Source organism: Pan paniscus, chromosome 11 (genome assembly GCF_029289425.2).
Source record: "Pan paniscus chromosome 11, NHGRI_mPanPan1-v2.0_pri, whole genome shotgun sequence".
Classification (NCBI taxonomy): Eukaryota; Metazoa; Chordata; class Mammalia; order Primates; family Hominidae; genus Pan; species Pan paniscus.
The window spans coordinates 57710306-57715098 of NC_073260.2; positions in this window are offsets into that span (position 1 = coordinate 57710306).

Sequence of the window (4793 nt, forward strand, 5' to 3'; positions counted from 1 at the left end):
TTAAGCCACAAACAGTTTAGTTATGTTGTTATGAGCAAATATCTTTACTATTTTTTCTCTGCAATAGGAATAGAGATTTCTTTTGCTCTTCTATCTCAACTGAAAAGGATATATTTTCTGGATCACTGCCATTGGCTCCTTCTATAGTATTTAATAAATATATGCATTTCATAGTGTTAGGCTTCTATAAATACACTACTAACTTCTCTTCACTATAAATGAACTTGAGCAACTCTCATATCTACAATTTCTAGCACCAGGAAAGTGACATTTTCCTTTGAGATGGGGAATAGGCCTTTTGAGGTCATGGTGAAGTCATATACTCCCTTTTATGACTATTATTAGCACCACGTGAGGGCAGAGAGGAATGTAAAAAAAGTATCATTTCAAGTTAATAAGCTACAACCTGCCACCACTGATGGCATGTCCACTTACAGTTCACGAGCCAGCTCTTCATCAATAAGTGCTGCTTTGCAGTGGTTTGTAATTGAATTGTATGATGTAAATGTGGAGACAGCCAATCATGATGTTACAGGATCTTTGGGGTGTCGATTTTCTTGCCCAGAAACCTCTGTGGACAGTGGCATCCTTGCCTGAGTTCTTGTCCTGCATCCAGGAAGAATGAGGTACGCAGACAAAGGAAGGGCGAAGAAGATTAAGAGGAGTTTTATTTAGTGTTAGAACAGCTCAGAGAAGACCCACAGTGGGTAGCTCCTCTCTGCAGGCAGGTCGTCCGGTGGAGTGTTCAGCTTTCAGCAGAGAGGAGGCCCTGGCGAGCGTGGCTGCTCTCCGCAGGCTGGTCATTTGGAGGTCTCTGCAGGTCTCTGAAGCTCTCAGTAGAGGGGAGAGTTCGTCTCTGCAGCTGGTCATCCCATCGTCTCTCTGTCCTCTGCCCTCTCTGGTAGAGCCCAGGGCTTTTATGGACCTCAGAGGGGAGGAAGTACCTGCCAATTGGTCCATGAGCAGCCATTGGCGGCCCAGAGGAGGGACAGATCCCCAGTCCTGTCCACAGGATTGGCAGTCTGGCTCCCAGCCTTCAGGCCCTCCCTGGCTTGAAGGTGGGGCTTTACTGGGGACCCATCCGCTTCTGCCCAGGACTCTCCCTCCCCCTGCCATTCAAGGCCCCAGGGCTCAACCAACCCTGTTGGGAGATTAAAGCTGGTGACAGAAGAGGAGAGAGGCCAGGCAGTGAGAGCAGACATCCCAGAGCCAGCGGGGGGTGGCGGGTGCAGGCTGCCAAGATGCCAGGGTCCTGCGCCTGAGACGGTGGCCTCAGTTGCACCCAGGGAGCTCCCACCCAGCCAACTCAGAAGGGGCGGGGCTTCTGCTTGTCCCCGTCTCCTGCCTGCTCCATGGATCCGGAAGCCCAGGTCTGCAGCAGTGGGTTGGGTGGCTGCAGCTGCACCCAGGAGGGCAGATCCTGTCGGTTCCCAGCCCCCTCCAAGAGCACAGGGAAGCTTGGATCCACAGCTGCAGTTTGGGGTGGGCTACAGCCTGCTCCGTAGAGCAGGAGGCCTGGGTCTGCAGCCGCACCAGGGAACTCATACCCCAACTCAGAAGGGGTGGGGCTCCCACCAGCTTCATGGAGTATGCAGGCCCAGCCATGCCTCCCTGCTGTAGCCTGCATGATGGCAGCAGCTGCTGCCATCAATGAGAGAAAAAAAGACAAAATTTACCAATATCTGTAATGAGAGAGGTGATCTCACTACATACATTACATATATTAAAAGGCATAATAAGAGATTACAATGCAAAGCTGTATGCCAGTATGTTTGACAGCTTAGAAGAAAAGACAAATTCCTTGAAAGATGTAAACTACTAACACTGATTCAAGAAGAAATAGATGACATGAATAGTCTATTAATTAGATTGAGTTTATAGTTAAAAACCTTCCCACAAAAAAAATTCCAGGCCCAGATGGCTTCGCTGGAGTTTTCTAGCAAACATTTCAGGAAGAAATAACAAATAAACATAAACTCATTCAGAAGATTGAAGAGGAGAGAATACTTTTGAACTCATTCTATAAGTCCAGCATTATTCTGACACCACATTCAGACAGACATTTTTTTTTTCTTTTTTGAGACGGAGTCTCGCTCTGTCACCCAGGCTGGAGTGCAGTGATGCAATCTTGGCTCACTGCAAGCTCCGCCTCCCGGGTTCAAGTGATTCTCCTGCCTCAGCCTCCCGAGTAGGTGGGATTACAGGTGCCCACCACCATGCCCGGCTAATTTTTTGTATTTTTAGTAGAGACAGGGTTTCATCATGTTGGCCAGGCTGGTCTTGACCTCCTGACCTCGTGATCCGCCCACGCTGACCTCCCAAAGTGCTGGGATTATGGGCGTGAGCCAACGTGCCCAGCCTAGACAGACATTTTAAAAAAATAAAAATACAGTCCTTCATGACCACAGATGCAAAAAAAATCTTAACAAGGTTTCAAAAAATTGACTTATACCAGTAATTCAAGTTTAGATTACCATAATAAAATCAACCAAAGCAATTTGGCATAAAGACAAACATTCTGCAAAACAATTTGGCAGTTTCTTAAATGTTAAACAGATACCTACCATATGACATAGCTATTCTTGTCTAGGTATTTACCCAAGAGAAATGAAAGGATATTTTCATATGACCATCTGTGCATAAATGGTCATAGTAGCTTATTTATAACAGATGAAAACTGGACACAATTCAAATGCCCATCTTCAAATGAATGAACACACAAATTGAGCTATATTCACACAACGAGATACTACTCAGCAATAAAAAGGAATGAACTATTGATACATATCACACATTAATGAATTTCAAAATAATTCTGTTGAAAGAAAAAAGCCAGATAAAGAAAAGTAAATACTATGTGGTTCCATTTATATGACATTCTGGAAAATAGAAACTAATCATGAGAGAGATCAGATCTGTGGTTGCCAGGGATTTGAGGGAAGCAGGGAGGTTATGGGGGAGGGGTTATCAAGAGGGAGGAGAATATTTTGCTGGGGTGATGGATATATTCCTTATTTTAAGTGTGATGATAGTTTCATGGTTGTATACATAAGTAAAAATTTAACAAGTCCTGCACTTTAAGCATGTGTATTCATTATATGCCAATAAAGCCTCAATATGGCTGTTAAACAAAAATTAACTACCGAACTACTAAATATGTGTATCACTCTAGGAAATGAAAGACATCTCTTCAACTGCTTTTGTGTCTTGACTTTTTTCCCAAAGGAAGACCTATATTTTGCTTCATTTCTTTCTACTCTACATTTCTTTTTACTCTGCTTGCATTTAATTTAAAAAAAAAAGCTCTCTGTTGGTGATTTCTAATCTGTTTTAAAGTAAATAATTGTACTGTCCAATTAGAGACTGAGATAACTCATGAATTATCACACAGGTTGTTCTCCTGTACAATATATATGATTTTGAGTACTAACATTACACAGTGAATTCAGAATTGTGTGTCTGTATATACATACCATAGTCTTATAAATAACTTCAACTTGCAATAATTAACTTGCAGCTAATTCTTACAGTAGCATGAGTTTGGGCCTCTTAAAAAAAGAACTAAAACCAACTCCCTGCCTGAGAATAGAAACACACACACACACACACACACACACACACACACACACCACATTGAATAATCTTGTTTTCTCACTTACAATTGTGGGCATTCATTTATGGAGTTCTTGGCAGCTATGTTAGCATAAAACCCCACCTATAATTATCATTCGTATTAGGATAATATTTCACAAATGTGGTCAGTATTGTCTTCTGCAACATTACAGTTAGTTGGTGGAATAAGTTCTAGTGTTGTACAGCACTATAGGGTAACCACAGTAAATAACAGTGTGTTGTCTTTTTTTCAGATAGCTGGGAGAGAGGATTTTTCATGTTACCAACACAAAGAAATGATAAAGGTTTGAGGTGATGGACATGCTAATTACCCTGATTTGATCATTATACATTGTATACATCTACTGAAATATCCCACTGTACCCCATAAATATGTACAATTATTATGTGTCAAGTAAAATATGAATATATATAGTAAATAAATAAAGGAAGTAATTTGCCATTACTTAACATTTCATTAAATGTATGTTTCCAAAATTATATTTGTTCTTGAGACCTTTTGAGTGATCACAGTTTCTGCTATTCTCCATAAGGCCTCAGTTTGACCTGGTGATGAAATCTTGAATAAAACACAGAGGAATGTGTTTGTATTTGCAGTGCCTCCCTTGCAGGTGAAATGGCCACCAGACCCAGGCTTTCTGGAATGCATTCATTTTCTGCAGTTGAAAGGGACGATCCCGGATCTGAAAGAAAGAGCCACAGTGACTCCAAGAGTGGAGCCAGGGCATGCTGGACACTGCATAGCTATGGCCACGTGTGTCACCTCCGAGGGAGATGTGAGAGAAACACAGAGGGATCGCTTGTGACTGTGCCTTCTCGATGTATGATGGACTGTTCTGCTCAAATAGTAAGTGTGACCAAGGAGCCGGTGAACATAGGAAACAAAGAATATTTCATTTGACATTATAAGGAATGCGACAATTCTAGTCACTTGAAAGTGAACTATATCTGTCGAGAATTCCTAGTTTTAATTGTGAAGAAATGTGCTTCTCTTTTTGAAAAGCCACAGGTTATTGCTTTTATAACTAATATCAGTCCTCTCGGGATCTCTCAAAAGATTTTGTGTATATCCTACCATTTTACTTCTGTTGCTGCAGTTTGGAAGTAGTTTGTTATCAGGATTATCAAAGCATCATTGCTATTTATGACAATGACTAAGA